Source organism: Zonotrichia leucophrys, chromosome 1A (genome assembly GCF_028769735.1).
Source record: "Zonotrichia leucophrys gambelii isolate GWCS_2022_RI chromosome 1A, RI_Zleu_2.0, whole genome shotgun sequence".
In the NCBI taxonomy this organism is placed as follows: domain Eukaryota; kingdom Metazoa; phylum Chordata; class Aves; order Passeriformes; family Passerellidae; genus Zonotrichia; species Zonotrichia leucophrys.
The window spans coordinates 68,435,540-68,451,842 of NC_088170.1; positions in this window are offsets into that span (position 1 = coordinate 68,435,540).

Sequence of the window (16,303 nt, forward strand, 5' to 3'; positions counted from 1 at the left end):
TTCCTTCCCTCTATCCTACACCAGCCTTGTGTTTCCAGCTCTCAGTTATAGATTTTCAACCCCCTTATGCTCTAAGCAGTTTTTCAGTGCACATGAACAACTCAAGCTGTCTGAAAGACAAGGCAGCCCAAATCAATAATTAATAGTTGTCTGAGAATCAAAACGGAGACATGGGAGTAGGTTTATATTGGATGTTCAAAAGAAATTATTGACTGTGAGGGTGGTGAGGCCCTGGAAGAGGGTGCCCAGAGAAGCTGTGGCTGCTCTGGATCCCAGGAAGTGTCCAAGGCCAGGTTGGATGGGGTTTGGAGCAACCTGGGACAGTGGAAGGTGTCACTGCCCATGACAGAGGGTTGAAATGAGAGGATTTTTAAGGTCCCTTCGAACCCAAACTAGTCTATGATTCTAGAAAATCATTGCTGACCTGGAAAGACCTGATTGACAAACTGGGGCCAGGTAATTCCTGCTAGAATGGCAATATTATTCTTGTAAGTAAATCCAAGTGTATTTGAATGCATGAAAACCTCAACAGAATGAAAGAACAGGAGGGAAAGTTGTGTTTGCCTACATTAAATATGGAGGATTTTGTGTATTAGCCCATTAGCACATTATTATAATGTTACTAGCATTAACTTTGCTCTATTTGAAAGCAAAGTTAATGCTAGTAACATTATCACAATGTGCTGAGTGAATATGGGAATTTGAGGCCACACTTATAATCACCTCATAGAAAAACCCAAAAAGAAAATATGCCACTGAATTGCTCAAGCCCACAAACAGCACGGTGAGTAAAAATGGCTTTGATAAACCTGTCCCAAATTTGCTGCAAATCACCATAGTTACTGTAGTTTAGTGAAAATTCCCTTATTTTATGCCATTGGTAACATATTTTGAAGAGCAAACCCTAATACCCAAGGGTCAAGACATCCAAGAGGAGTTTCCTCTCCATGACAGGATCTGGACAACCAAGTGCATTAGTGGGGCTTGTGAGACTCCATGGCTCAGTCAGAATATGCTCTGTAATAGTCATGTAATTACAGATATTTGTGCAGCACCTTATTCCTCTGCTTGTCAATGTGAAAGAAAAGCTGCCAGGAAAAGGGAATTTATTTGTATTTATATTTTCAGCAGGCTTCTTCTCTTGTCTGCCTCACTCCAGTGCTTTTCTTTCCAAGAAAAGAGTAATTTATAGGATCATAATGCAGAAAATGACTCATTGTAAGGATTTTACTATGAATTAGTAGGTGAATCTTCAAGGATGTGTGTACTTACATCATCACATTCACTCACTCAGTTGTCCTCTGTTGTTACCTGTAGCCCTTTATTCTACATATCCTGTGAATAAATCCATAAATAAGCTCTTTATGTGTCCAATGATTTGTGTTCCCCCAAGTCTTACACATTTCTTTCCCTTTTCTGCTTCTTTTTCTATGCTCCACCTAAATATTCATCTGTCCTTTGGAGAGCACCAGCACAAACAAAATGATGTCTGTTTTCTCCTTGAACAGCAGCTGTGTTCTGGATGTGATTTTACATTGCTGTTTATTTATTTTATATTTATGTGTGTCTCACATTAACTCATGCAGTGTCCTCAAGTGAAAAAAAGGAAAGGAAAGGAAAGGAAAGGAAAGGAAAGGAAAGGAAAGGAAAGGAAAGGAAAGGAAAGGAAAGGAAAGGAAAGGAAAGGAAAGGAAAGGAAAGGAAAGGAAAGGAAAGGAAAGGAAAGGAAAGGAAAGGAAAGGAAAGGAAAGGAAAGGAAAGGAAAGGAAAGGAAAGGAAAGGAAAGGAAAGGAAAGGAAAGGAAAGGAAAGGAAAGGAAAGGGAAAAGGAAAAAAGGGAAGGAAAAGGAAAAGGAAAAGGATTTCATAATGTCTTTTCACTACCAGCTTTCCATTTGCCTTCCTGAAATTTCCTGGAAGGAGCATTTCTCTCATGGAAATGCTGGGGTCAGAACTGTGGTGTTCCCATTGCTTATAAATTTGGGACCTAAAATCCTGATGCTAATTCTATTTCCTATTATCCATCCATCCATCCATCCATCCATCCATCCATCCATCCATCCATCCATCCATCCAGAAGACCTTGAAGCAGGGAACAAATGTCCCTGGGAGAAGGTAGGACATGGGGTTCTGGATCATTCCACTATCTACAAGTGGTGTTTGGAAATCAAGGGGCATTTTGTGGGCACCTGAGTCCTATTATGGGACTAAGTCCTCTCAGGATTTTGAGGGATTTGAAGCTTAGAGAATGTTTCCAGAGTAGGTCAGTGTCAAAGATGTGGCTAATTCTAGACCCTAGTTATAATTCCTAGATTAGAGGATTCCTAGATAAGAATTCCTGACTAAAGGATTTCATCCCTGAATTGTGTCCCTGCTGCTGAAGTAGGAATTGTACTTGCAAATAAAATCATCCCCAAAAAATCCAGTGAGCACCTTTGCTGATGCAGAGTGGCTGTTACCTCCCACCCCAATACTTGCTGAAGGATCTCCTTATTTTAGGCTTAGGAAGCACCTGGGAGTTTTTGAACATGACTGACCTCTCACAAATGTACATTATAGTAATTGTCACTCAGACTGAAATCAGCTCTGTGGTGCTTTATGGTTTAGGGTTTTTTTTGTAATATAATTTTTCTGTGTAGGAGGGCTGTTAAATAATATATTCCATTATGTGGCAAAGTTAAAATTTTATATTTTTTCTTCTTATTTTTTGTGTTCTGTCAATCTTAAAACACTCTTTTTCCTGCAGACGCTGAGCTTTATTCTACATTTCAGTTGTGGGGGCTGTGGCTTTCCAGGATGCTCTCCAGCATTTTTAATGATAGATGAACAACACCTTTCCAGTCTAAAAACTTTTCTATATAGAAATACATTTTTAAGGAAACATTTTGGGAGTTTTGTTAAATAATTGTATTTTCTTTTTGGGCTGCTTATAATGTGCTTCTTTTGGAAACACCTTAGCAAATTATTAAACTGCATTTTCCTGATGGGACTGGTAGTTTTAGCCCTATTTTCACCAATAAAATAATCTCCTCAGAGGATTGTGCTTCCACCAAAAGGAGCTGTGCTGACTTCTTACCAGCCAAGCAATGTGGTTTGTCATGGACATTACATTAACTAGTAATTAGCATGTAATTATTATGAGCAGGAAGCCTGCTCTAGGAGAGTGGGGAAATGTGACTGTTTCTGTTGTAACTACAGCTCCCACAAGACCACGTGCTGCTGTGAGAAAACAAAGTTGGATGTTGACATGACTCAAAACAAAACCTTTCAGCAACCCAAATGGAAAGGTTTTGATTTCAGGCATGTCGAAACATTTCTCTTCAGCTGAAAATGTCAAAAAGAGCATTTGACATCTGTTGTGGTTTGACCTTTCCAAATTGAATTTCTTTGTCGCTCCCTCGTCCATTCCGTAAAAAATAAAAACCACACATTGCTTTTGTCCTGGTGTGGGGGAAAACACAGAGCAGAAGGGACATTTTTCAGTTTCACTTAGCTCTTCATAAGAAAGCTTAGGCTGAAATAAAAATTTCCCTTTCTCCAATACCTGCAGAGGACTGGCACTGAGCTGAGCCCTGCAGCACAGAGCAGGGCATAAAGCAGCAAGTGTGGTCCTGGGGGACTCTGATTCCTTTCTGGGCACATGATGCAGAGGTAAATAACTCTGCTCCCACCCTGTGAGTTCCTGCAGCAGCTGTACAGATTCCAGATATTCCTTCTTTTCCATCTCTTCCTTGCTGCTATCTCCCGTGACACACTGTCTGGTTTATTCTTTGTACATCTAGTATGAAATCGAATAAATGTCCTATAAGTTACTTTCATCTCAGCATCTTCATTATTTTCGTGTCAGAAGTGTCTCAGAGAGGGAAATTCAAGTTTGGGTGAGCTCACAGACATTTCTTTTCACTCGTAAGACATGAACAAACCATCTGGCACAGTTAAGCCACTCAGCATGATCCTAAAACAAAGACAAATGCTGCCACTGTTGTTTCATTGTTTAAAATAGACATTTTTGGAGCATGCATTATTTGAGTCCAGATCTTCCAGCTCTTTTTTTGTTAAACCCATACATATTGATACATGTCCCTGTATGCCTCCGTATCGCCTTAAGGAATTGTCTCTTTATAAATAATGCACATTAAATATATATAGCAACCATTTCTGTGGTGTGCATCATAATTCCAAAATCCATTTAAAACAGCATTGACATCAAATGGGGATCTCAGCACCCAGTGTGGTTTTCTGCTGCAGACTCAAACAAGACAAGTGCCATAGAAACATGAAATTATTGGGGTTGCAAGGGACCCTAAAGATTATTTATTTCCAACCCCTTCCATGGGCAGGGATGCCTTCCACTAACCCAGGTTGCTCCAAGCCCCATCCAAACTGGTCTGGAACACTTCCAGGGTTGGGATGTCACCATTCCTACATCTTCTCAGGTTGAACATGACTGTTTGAGACTTTGTTTATGAGCCATAAAGGTGCCCGTGGAGAGACAGAGATCTGAGCCATCCTGGGAAAGAAAAAATTGAAGCACCAATGGTTTGGGGAAGAGCATGAGCTCAGTTTTCTCTTGGATTTCTTTTGACACAGGAATTTTCAATGCTTTGTGTTCTCCAGAGAGGTCTGTAAGGGATGAGAGAAAATATCCTGCTTTTCCTTCTAGTCCTTCTAGAAGCCATTTCCAAATGTCTAAAGACAATAAAGCACTTGACAGAAGTCAGCATGGATTCATGAAGGTGAAACTGTGTCTGATCAAAGCTTTCTACAAGGAAATACTTAGCCAATGGGTGAGAGAAGAACAGGGATTATTTCCTTAATTTAACAAGGCTTTTGACACAGTTTGCCACAACGTCTTAGTTTTCAAGCTGGTGAAACACAGGTTAGACAAGTGGACAGTGAGTTGGATTGAAAACTATGTGAAATGCTGGACTCAGAGGGTCTCAGTTGGTGGAGTGAGGATCAGCTGGAGCTCAGGCACGAGGGGTGTCTTGGTTTGGAAAGCCAGGTGTCTGCTAAGGAAGGCAGTAGCCTCTCCTGAAATGGAAAATGTAAATCCCCTCCCTCCAAATTATTATAATTTTGAAATTAATGGGCTCTCAGGCAAAGATATGGGAGCAGGAATATTTTCTTCTTTATTAGGGAAGAAAATAAATGGACTGCAACTCTTACCAAAACAGACCCTTTTCTAGCATTGATAGATTTTCCTGCATTATAGAAAAGTTCTCTTCAATAAAATTATCTCTCTGGGGACTCAGAAGAAAGTTTTGGCCATTTAAAATGTGTTTACAGGAAATGGAGCGATGCTTAAGGATTCTGTTGCCATCAGTTTTGTGTGTGCTGCAGTTCCACTTGCCTTCTTTGGGCATCTGCTCCTGTGTGATTGCATTTTTATTCTTTTTCAGAAGGGCAGATGGTATTTTTTTTTTCCCTGTGTGCATAATTAAACAAACACACAACAAACTCATCTAAAGATACTAATTAATTCCTTTTCCTAATAGATTGCAGGCAGTCTATTAATATTACTCACTCCTGGGACCAAGAGTCTGTTAGCAAGAGCTTCCTCGTCTTGCTGCTTTTCCCTCTGCCATGGTGGGGCTGATGAAGTGATCCAGCACATCCCTCTGAACACAGCCAAGCTGGAAGGAGCTGTAGCTGGTCCTGGGCTGGTCTTGGGGATAGGCTGAGCATCCTTCACTGGATTTGTTAAATGTTGCTCCCCTTGAGCCCCCTCACCATCCTTTCTTTGATGATCCACGCTGCCATGGTGCTGCTTGGGTTCAGTATTGGCTGAGGACTCAGTCATTCCCAGGGATTTTGGGCTCCCTGGTATTCCTGGAAAGGGTGTGACAAAGGATAAGAAGCTTAATGGCTCTTCTCTTAATATATAACTATATATACACATTAAAAAAAACCCGTGAGATCAAAAATGCCGTTGGATGGCACGAGTGATTGTCAGCTCCATTATAATTACCCAATTAAAGAGGTGATAATGAACCCAGGCTTGAAATGCTGGAGGGAGAAAAGGAGGGTGTCACCAGCAACTCAACATTTGTTTTATCCTAAATCTTTATTGTGAAGTAATCACCTGTCAGGAAGTGTGCTGAGGAGAGAGCAGCTGCTCCGTGCAGCGCTGTGATCACAGGAGCACGGTGGGAACAAAAGCAGCACTGACAGATTCAGGTAAGGCAGTCTCCAGCCCAGGAAATTCCAGCAGCACAAGGCTTTTTGAGGAACCCACCCATCCTGAGGACAAGGAGGTGCAGCCTGAGCTGGGGATGTTAGGTAGAAGCTGTGTTCTCTCCTGATGGGTTTAGTGTTTACAGGGTGGGTCATATTTTTATTATGCTGGACAAAACACAATCCAGGAGCTGTGGATTCACATGTTCATCCTTAGAAACTCTGCTGGAAAAAACCTAGGGCAATCTGAGAAGAACCTGGGGTACGTGATCCCCTCAGCAGACTGAAGTGTGAATGGGATACTGGTTGATAGAAGTTCTTGGGGAATAATCTTCTATTTTCATTTGGCTTTTGTCAGACTAAATCTGAATCCATGGCCCTGCTGGGTGAGCCCAGGTGAGGGTCATGGAGATGCTCAGAGAGATGGAACATCTCTGCTGTGAAGACAGAATGAGAGAGCTGAAGAAGGGACGAATTTAGAGCCCCTTCCAGGGCCTAAAGGGGCTCCAGGAGAGCTGGAGAGAGACTGGGGACAAGGGATGGAGGGACAGGACACAGGGAATGGCTTCAAATTGACAGAGGGCAGGGTTAAATTGGATATTGGGAAGAAATTCTTGTCTGTGAGGATGGTGAAACACAGGTTTCCCAGTGAAGCTGTGGCTGCCCCATCCTGTATCTAGCCCTTCATCTTCCCCCAGACTGATCCTGCCAGAAGTTTATTCCACTTTTGGGACTACAAATCCCATCAGTCTTCATTGTTGCCTCAGTTATGAGCCTGACTCCAGTGGGCCCCAGGAACAGAGAGACAAACCAGGTGAATGCTCCCTTCTGAGATACAGGGAGGAATGCATTTTATTAAATTCTTTCAGCTTTTAATGTGTGCAGAAATGTGTTTCTTTTCATATGATCCTCATTGCTGGTTTTCAGTCGTGTTCAAAGATGACAAAATGAAAAAGATCAAATGGTAAATCAAAACAAGAGTAACACAAAAGCCTGAGGGATACAGAACTGACAACAGATGATCACAGAAGAAAGTGATAAAATTCTTGCTTATTCCAGAAAAGCAGTCCTTAACTAAGAAATATTTCCTAGATATGTGTGTAAATGACAGAAAAATGTTAGACTGATCATTTCTACTAGACATTGTATGATGAAAATTTCAGTTTATTAGAATTCAAACCATCCAGTTCATAATTTTCAAGGCTGATTAGTACTAATATACATATATAAATATTTTAAAATGCATCGAACAAGGCAAAGACCCAGCAACTAACAAATCAATTTCTTATTAGTTTACACTGGAAAATAGAGTGTCCAGAAGTTTGAGCCATTTGTAAACACTGGGTGCATCAATCTTGGTCCCTTCAAACAATCAATTTCCCCATGAAAGGAAGACAAACACTGAAGGGAAAGAGGGAAAAAAAAAGAAAATAAAAAACCCCCCGAACCTGAATGCAACAATATCATAGCATAAATCTAAATCATTGCTGTTCTGCTGTGAAGAATAGATACCCCACTTTTAATTTCTGGGTTTGGATTTTTGGTTTTTTTGTTTGTTTGTTTGTTTTTGTGTTGTTTGGTTGGCTGGTTTTGGGGGTTTTCTGTTTGTTTTTTTATTGTTTTGCTTTTTTGTTTGTTTGTCTTTGTTGGGTTTTTGTGTTGTTTGTTTGTTTCTTTGTTTTGGTTTTTTTGTTGTTGTTGTTTTGGTGTGGGTTTTTTGTTTTGTTTTGTTTTTTCTTTGATTTTTTTGCTGCTGTTGTTTTTTTTCCCCCTGACTTTTTTGGGTTTTTTAAGTTGCTCTTGTAGCTAATTATAATGGCACCTGGCTTAAAAGTGTTAAGAGGAGAAAGATAAATCACTTCTGAAACATGTTTTGTAGCGGGTTAGTTAATGCTAGGAGCCTTGCCACACTCACTGCAGTTATTTCCTGTGTGATGGATTGGTTTCAGCTCCTCTCTGGTGTCCTTAGGGATTTCTTCATCTCTCATGAGGGCACTGGAGGAATATCCTGCCCATGGCAGGCACCAGCTGGAAAAGAGCTCTAGGCTGTACAGGTGAAGACAGACAGACACTTTGCAGGTTTGTGTGATCAGCAAAGTCCCCTGATCTGGACTAGGGGTTAAGCAGCACCTCCTCAGGGCCATCCCACAGTCACCACTTCACCATGGTGTTCCTCCTTTGTTGCTGAGTCCCATCTTGGCCTGAGGAGTCTCTGCGTTAATATGGGTGCACTGTCTCCAGCCATGAATCCATGAAATTCTTTGTGATCTTTGCACCAGCTTTGTGTGGACACAGCCACTCTTGAGTTCCCTTTGCTGATGCTGACACCTGGTCAAAAAGAGCCAAGAGCCAGTCTGAGGTGCTCAGGCCAGCTGGTCATGACTGGTTTGTGGCCTTGCTGCCAAGGGTTTGCAAATGCACAAGTGGGGTTTTTTTTCCTATTTGTTTAGCACAATACACCTTCTCCAAAACTGGAGCTCTTCCCCAAAACTGGAGTTCTGCCCCAAAACTGGAGTTCTTCCCCAAAACTCGAGTTCTGCCCCAAAACTGGAGTCTCTCCTGGCCTAAAAGAAAGGATCTTTGTATCCAGCCCCTGAGATCAATGAGGTACTCAGATACCACAGAGATGCTGCTTTGGGAGAGCCTTTGGAATTACAGGGACTTGCCTAAAGGTGCATCACAGCTTTCATGAGACTTTCACCATTGCCATTCAAATGTATCCATTCCTTTTGCAAATAAAGTAATGAAAATCCTGTGTAGAGCATGGCAGTATCTCTGAGGTCCTCAGAATGCTCATTGCACACCCAGAGCTTGAACCAGGAGGATAAAAAGTAAAATCAGGGAGGATTAACAAGCAGAGGAAGGCAGGGCTGCTGATCATGGCACTGCAATCATTATGGCTGGAAAAGACCTCCAAGACCATCAAGTCCAACCTTGGCTTCTTGCAATTGGAGCAGGGATTGGTACCCTGTCACCACCCTGCTTGTTTTAGTGCCCACTTCTCCAAATATCCACTGAGGCCAAGAAGAGGTGTGGCTGCTCAGCTGGACAAGCACGGTGTGGTTTATTCATGTTGAGGTGATTTTTCCTCTCAGCTGCTGCAGCAAGTGCTCTCTTCAGGGGTCTCTGATGTGAGTGCAGCAGAAATGTCATTGTGCAGTGGCTGGTGGTGAGTTTAAATATCCAGGCTGTGCTTGCTTCTATCAAGAAAAAAAAAAACTTCTTCCAGCCTTAACTGAAAACATGCACTGAGGCTTCTTGAAGATTCTCCATGAATGAAGGAAAATTTATTAATTTCCTTCTCCATGTGAAGGAAAATGTGTACAAGGCACAGTGGCCACTGGCGGGATATCTCTTCTCCTTTGCCCTCATCAAAAAACACTAATTTTATTTTATTATCTCCCATTCAGCTGGGATTCGGATGTTCCCACTGTCAGTGTGATGGAAATCAGACTCCTGGGAACTGATAAAAAATGAGTTTTGTTCAGATCCCCACACAAATTTGGGCGTGATGACTCTGAATTTGAAGGACTTCCAAGTAGCAACCTCCTGGCACACAGCCACAGCCCTAAGTGATGTCTATATTTTTTAAAAACCTTGAAGAGGAACAGCTGGGAACCCAAGGAGAAGATTCCCAATTGATATTTGTCCACCTAAACATAAAAATATTCCCTATTTTCAACAAAAACTACAGTATATGTGTACATTCACATACACACACACATTACTGTATTTTTCTCTAATGTAGTGCATAATTTATTAAAAGGGTATATATTAAAGAATTCTGCTTTCAATGAGGGTTCAGGAAAGGGCAGATGTTACTGCTTGTCTTCTGTGAAATAAATTAAATGGAACACTCCAGTTAAGCAGGACCATCAGTTAAGAGCAGGTATGTACCACTGCAGTGATGAATGGCTTAATATAAATGACATAGGTGTGCTAAGCCAGGGAAAAAGCCCAAACAGGAGATCAGTAATTGCATCTCTCCATTAAAACTGAATTATCCCTCAGCTGCAGCTCCTACTTCTCTTGTCTAGTTGAGTCTTAAAATCCTCACTCTGGGGCCCTCACAAAATAATGCAGCTGCTGAGGCTGAAGGTGCTGCACAGAAAGCAGCAGAGCTCAGTGCACAGGGCCAGAAATCCAGAGGGAATAAGGTGGAACAGATGCTCCTTGAGGGACAGCTGTGAGTCCAAAGTGGCCATGCCCAATGTGGCCATGACCATGAAGAGCTGATGTCTTTTCTCTCCTGGTCTTGGTGTTGCTGCAAGAGGTTTGCTGAAATTTAGACCTCTTTTGCTCTGTACTCAGCTCTGCCCTTTGGCACAGCCTCTGAAATGGCCTTTTTGAGGGTGAGTGAGTGAGAGCTGCAGTGCCTTGTAGGCTGGGGGATGAAACCTGAGTCCTGCAGTTCAAATCTTTTGGTAAAGTTGTGTTGTCCCTTGTATTTCTTCTCTTCTCCCCTTTGTAAGAGCTGAAATGAGGGATGTGGGACTCCAGGGGCTCTCCAAAATGCAGTTTATTCCATCCAACAGGTTACAGCAGTCCAGGGTGGTGGGTGACAGAGCTGTGCCCACAGCTGTCAGCTCCAGCTGCAGGCAGGCCTGGAGCCCCTTTGGTTTTGGTTACATTGCATTATAGACTTTGCTGAGCATCTTAATACAGTAGAACCAATCTACACCTTAACTGTTATCTATAGTCTATCATAACTACTGTAATTACCAGATTCATGTTACTATTCTCCAATCACTCAAAGTTAGTACATTACAGTTTAAGCTAGAAGTTGTTTTTCAGTTTTCTTGCAGTGGAAAATTCTGAGACCTTTTTTCTACTTGCCACATCAGCAGGCTTGTTTGCCTGTGCTATCTTCTTGCTTGGTAAAAACATCTTATTTGGGGTGGGTTTATCCTTTGCTCTAAGCCATAAAAACCCCTTGTAATGAACACACTCTTTGCCTCCTTGGTTATCCAATGAGACTGGCTCAGCAATTCTTTTCTTCTATATCAAAACTTGCTTCCATCTCTATTCCTTCATTAGACTCTACATTTAAAAATCTTTCTGCTAAGCATACATGTCTGTGAGACCTTCTTGTCAAACTTTCATCCTTCCCAACAGCCTTTTCTGAGACAAGTAATACATGAATTTCCAAGTCTTTCTTTTCACACCAACCCTGTTGGTTTCCAGGCCATTTCTCCTCCTTCTTGGACCCTCTCCCTTCCATATCAGGCATATCACTGCATATCATGCATCCCATTCATGTGTCTCATTCCAGTGTTAAACCTCACTGATGTGGCCCCAGCTTTCCTTCCCACGTTGTTCCTAACCTCCTCCCTTCCCTTCTTGTTACTTCTCTGCCCTCACCACTGCCCCTCACTTTGGTTATGAGCAGTCCCTGTTATTTTCTTTAGTATTAACAGGGCAGAAATCAGATCTGCTGCTCTCCAGTCCCACATCATCTCCAGGATATCTCCTTTTAGCTCCAGTCTTAGGTGACAAACACTGGCTTTTGTTTACAGCCCCACAGCCAGAGCAGTGCTTCCCCCTGAATGAATTCCAGTGGGTTTTGCCTCAAATGAGATTTCCCAGGAGGTGCTGGAAGTGCCTCTGGAGCTGTGTCAGTATGAATAGATGCCCGTTCATGCAGGCACACACCGTGCTGTAACAACCACAGACATCTCGTACTGTCTTGGGGGGAAATGTGTCTGCTGCAGCTTGAACTGAGCTTCAGATGGAGCTGGGAAACCATGCACTAATTAGTTAATTGGCTGAAGAACCCTGTGTTGTATTGGATGGATTCAGCTTATAAACTGACCCTAGTTTTGAGGGCAAAAAAAATTAAATATTAACCTTTGCAAAGTCATGGACCTTGTTAGTCCAAATTTTGCCCTCACTCATCCTGGCATTACATGTGCAAGGGGCTGACTGATGTTACTTTGTACTCAGGAATATTGGTCAAGCATAAAATCAGGAGTGAAGCCTGAATCACATCTCTCTTCCACGCTCTGCTGTGACTTCAGTTTGCTTTGTTGTGGAAAGACAGAATGAGTCACTGACTCAAACACAGCCAGCACAAGCATGTTTGTTTTTTTTCTTTACACCAGAAAAGCACATGTTTTTGGAGAAAAACAGAGAAATCTACACACAACCAAGAGGATTGTGACTGACCTACACACCTGCATCCCAGCCCACCCAGGAACTGCTCCTGGACGGGAGCACAGTGACCCATCCACTTTGTGCAGAGCTGCTCCTCCAGGCAAGCACATCTCATCTCTTTCAACTGCAAGAACCTGTGCCAAGGGAGGTTCAGGTTGGATATCAGGAGAAGATTTTTAACCCAGAGGGTGGCTGGGCACTGGACAGGGAAGTGGTCACAGCACCAAACTTGCCAGAGTTCAGAGAATGTTTGGACAATGCTGTCAGGCACAGGGTGGGATTGTTGGAGTGTCCTGTGCAGAACCAGGAACTGGACTTGATAATCTTTGCAGGTCCCTTCCAACCAGGACAGACTGATTCTGTGATTTTTCTTGGCTTTACTCCCCTTCCAACACACACATATAGTTCTCATAAAGAACTTTTCAGAGTAATCAAGACATATTCAAAGTTATTACTGTTTAGCTCTGAACTTCTGGGTAAAAATAAATAATTCTTGACATATGGGAAGAAAAAACTGGAGCTGTTCTGGCATTTGGGGTTTGAGATGTTTTCTGATAGCATGGTGCAGAGTGGAGGGGGGTTTCTGTAGTGTGAAGCAGAATAAAGATCACAATAATGAGGGCATGAAATTAGCTTGGCAGTATGAACTCCAGCGATACTGCATAGGATTTTCAATTAGGATGAATTAAATTGTTGCCAAAATCAGAATGGAAATAGGGATTGAGTAGGGTAGGAGGGAGGGAAAAGGTGAGCCTTAAAGATAATGGCTCAGAGAATCTTGTGTACTTAGGGAATAGCTCATTCATCTGAAAATGTGTAAGAGAGAATCATGAAAATTACCTAGGAAATAAAGCATGTGGATGTATAGTGAGAGTGAGACTCTAAAGTGATGTCAGGGAAATCGCAGCAGAAGAATAAGTGATGATTAGAGCCCCTCTCATTCTGCAGACCTGCCAAGGCTGCATCTTCCAAGAGCACAGCGATAATTTACGCCATTGAAAAATAGAAAAGAACCAGATTTCTTCTGTTTGTCATGCCAGGAAGGGTCAAACACGCCTAGGTAGGAAAGCTCATTCAGAGCAGCTCAGCCTCTGTGGTTTTGTACACAAAATGTCCGTAGGATTTAAGCAGAGCTCATTATGTCTCGTTTTATTTATGACAAATTTCAGAGCCATTCAAGCAGTGCTCTGAGTTTTTGTGAAGAGTAAAAAAGCAACCATTTACCCAGAATGTTCTTCTGTTCTGTAGGAGTCTGATTTTTGAAGAAACAAGTCTTTCAAGAGTGACAAACATTGAGCACCTTCCAACAACTGAGGTTCCAAAAGATCCCTCATTGCAAATCCCAGCCATCCATCTTTCCCCGTGTCTTCAGATGTAAAACACAGAGAAATGCTTGAAAAGCTTCGCAAGAAGTGCTCAGGCACCTGACTCCCACAGAAACACATTTGATGTTGAGTGCCACTCCCCTTCTGCATTTGCCCACTTTACCCTTCCTAAATAGATTATAATGAGTGATTTTAATATTCCAATCATGCAAATCTTCCCCCAAGATTTCAATAATGCCAACGAAGTCTGATGTATACTCATAAATGAGCTCCTCCAATTCCAGTTCTTGTTTATTACTCAGGCTCCCAGCATTAGAGTATAGGCAATTAAAGAATTTCTTCTCTTCACGTCCCTTGGTGCCTTGATTAATTTTGTTCTTGACATCTTAATTTCGAGCTAAATGAATGCTCATTCATTCCTCCCTCTCTGCCTTCCATCTTTCCCAGTTTAACACTCTCCTGACTATTCAGCCTGACACCTTGAAGACTCTCCTGTGAAGATGCAGTGTTGGAACACAGTGGCTTTGTCTTCTCACCAAATAGGTAATTGTATTTCTTGCAGGACAAATATCTGCCTTACTCTACTTAAAACTAGAGGTCCTTAATTTCCAGAGGTTTTTGCCTTTTTCTGCTTGTTGGAAATAAGATTTCTGGATGGAATATTCATCTGTAGCATCCAGGAACTCTTCAGCCACCTTCAATCCTTCATATCAATCATAAAGAATGTCCACCACCATCTGTGGAAACTTGGGCATTGTGTACATGCTCAACCGTGCTATAACAACTGTGATGGGTTTTGGAAGAAAACGTCAAATGACTTCTTTGTCTCTGGGAAATTTAATTGCATTCTGAACCCAGTGCCTTTGCCACAGTTGATGGGATTGCTGTGACCAAACGTAGACATGTGAGAGGTAAAATTCTCCATTTCCACCTTTATAGTCAGAAGAGAGAAATAAAGCTTTCTGGGGAGAAATTGTTCTGAACTAGTGCAGATGAATCATGCTTGGGAAATGTCCATTGCTCTCTGTGGACTGGAAAAAATACTTCATGATGTAGTTTTCTGTAATTGAGACCCGTAAAGCATTCCTGGGGTCATTCCTACCCCACGACACAGCACCAAAAACAGCTTGTCAGGCTCTTGTCCTTTCACTTGGGGCCCTCTGCTTTGTGCGCAGGTTTGTGGATGTGCATTCAGAGAGTGTATTATGGCAGGAACCATACAGAAACATGGTCAGAGGCAGCCTGTTCTCTGGGGAAACTGTAATCTAAATGAAATCTTCTATTCCTGTCCCTCTCCTGGCCTGGCATAATGCAGGGGAACTTTTAAAACATTTAAAGCCCTTCTTCAGGGGTTTTTGCAGATCCTGACTGTTTCTCTGAGATACTGAAAAACTGATGATATACCTTAAGAACATGCTGAGTTCAAAATAGACCATATTCCACAGCTAGCATGTAACAGCTTCACCTGTGCCCTCGTGCCAAATAAATTCATGTTCCTGCAGCATCTCCAAGCCAGGCACTTGGAGTACAATTGGTAAAAAACCTGTGGGGGGATGTAGGTGCTGCCTTTGGAGATAATAACCATGCAGAGTGCTGGGTGGTGGAATGACTGCTCTACACAGAGAAAGAGCAGCCCCATGGAGAAGAGGATCAGTGTGGGATGTGCCCTCAGTGCTTCCTGCACCTGTCCTGAGGTGTCTGCTCAGATGTGGAAACAACCAGGTCTGTGTGTGAGGCAGAGAAGATTTCTGTGAGCTGCTGGTGTCCTGCTGGAGGACGTGCCCAAGGGAGAGCCACAGCAGGTCAAGTTGCCATCCTGGAGCTGTGATTTTCTCTGACCTGGTTTAATTTGTGCAGGTGCTGATTAGAAGGGCTCACAAACTCTGCAGGCATGGCTCGGCCAAAAGGACAGACACGTCACACCCCAGCATCACTCAAAGGCTGGGGTTGGAAGAAGATCATCTAATGCAACCTTCCTGCCAAGGCTGGTACAAATCCATCTGTGGTTCATTGGAAACAGCCCCTTTTCCATTTGGATGTTTTTTTAAGATGGAATTTAATTTATGGTTTTTTAAAGTTCTTTGTTTGAGCCAAAGCAGATGTCCCTGGAGCCACCCCTACAGAAATAGAGCTGGTAGAAGAAGAGGTTTTAAATCATTTCAGCTGTGGAAATACAAACATGTCCATAATAATTTGCTCTTTGGACTTAACCTTTCCTATTTTACCCCAATCTAACGCTCAAACTTCCATAGGTGAAGTTCAAACTGGAACCTGTCATTTTTGCTCTGAGGAGCACAGACTTGCAGATGAGTGTCTGGAGATTGAAGCCAAGCTCAGCTCATGGAGTTTCTTGCTCATGTTCCTGGAGATGTTGGGCTTGTTTCACTGAGGAGGGATTAATCTCCTTTAGCTTTCATGGAGGGCTTACACTGCAGGTTAACACATCTGAATCTCAGAGTCTCCATGGATGTGTTTCTGTGCAAGTTCTGATTGCAAATTCCCTAGGGAATCTGTGCAAATGTGTGATGGCATCCAGTTGTCTGAGCATGGGGTCTAGTGATGGTTTTGGTGGTCTGGAATATCCTCCTGACCTCCAGCAACACTTTGAGGGTGAACACCTCCCCTAAATCCCAGCTGCATCTCTCAGTC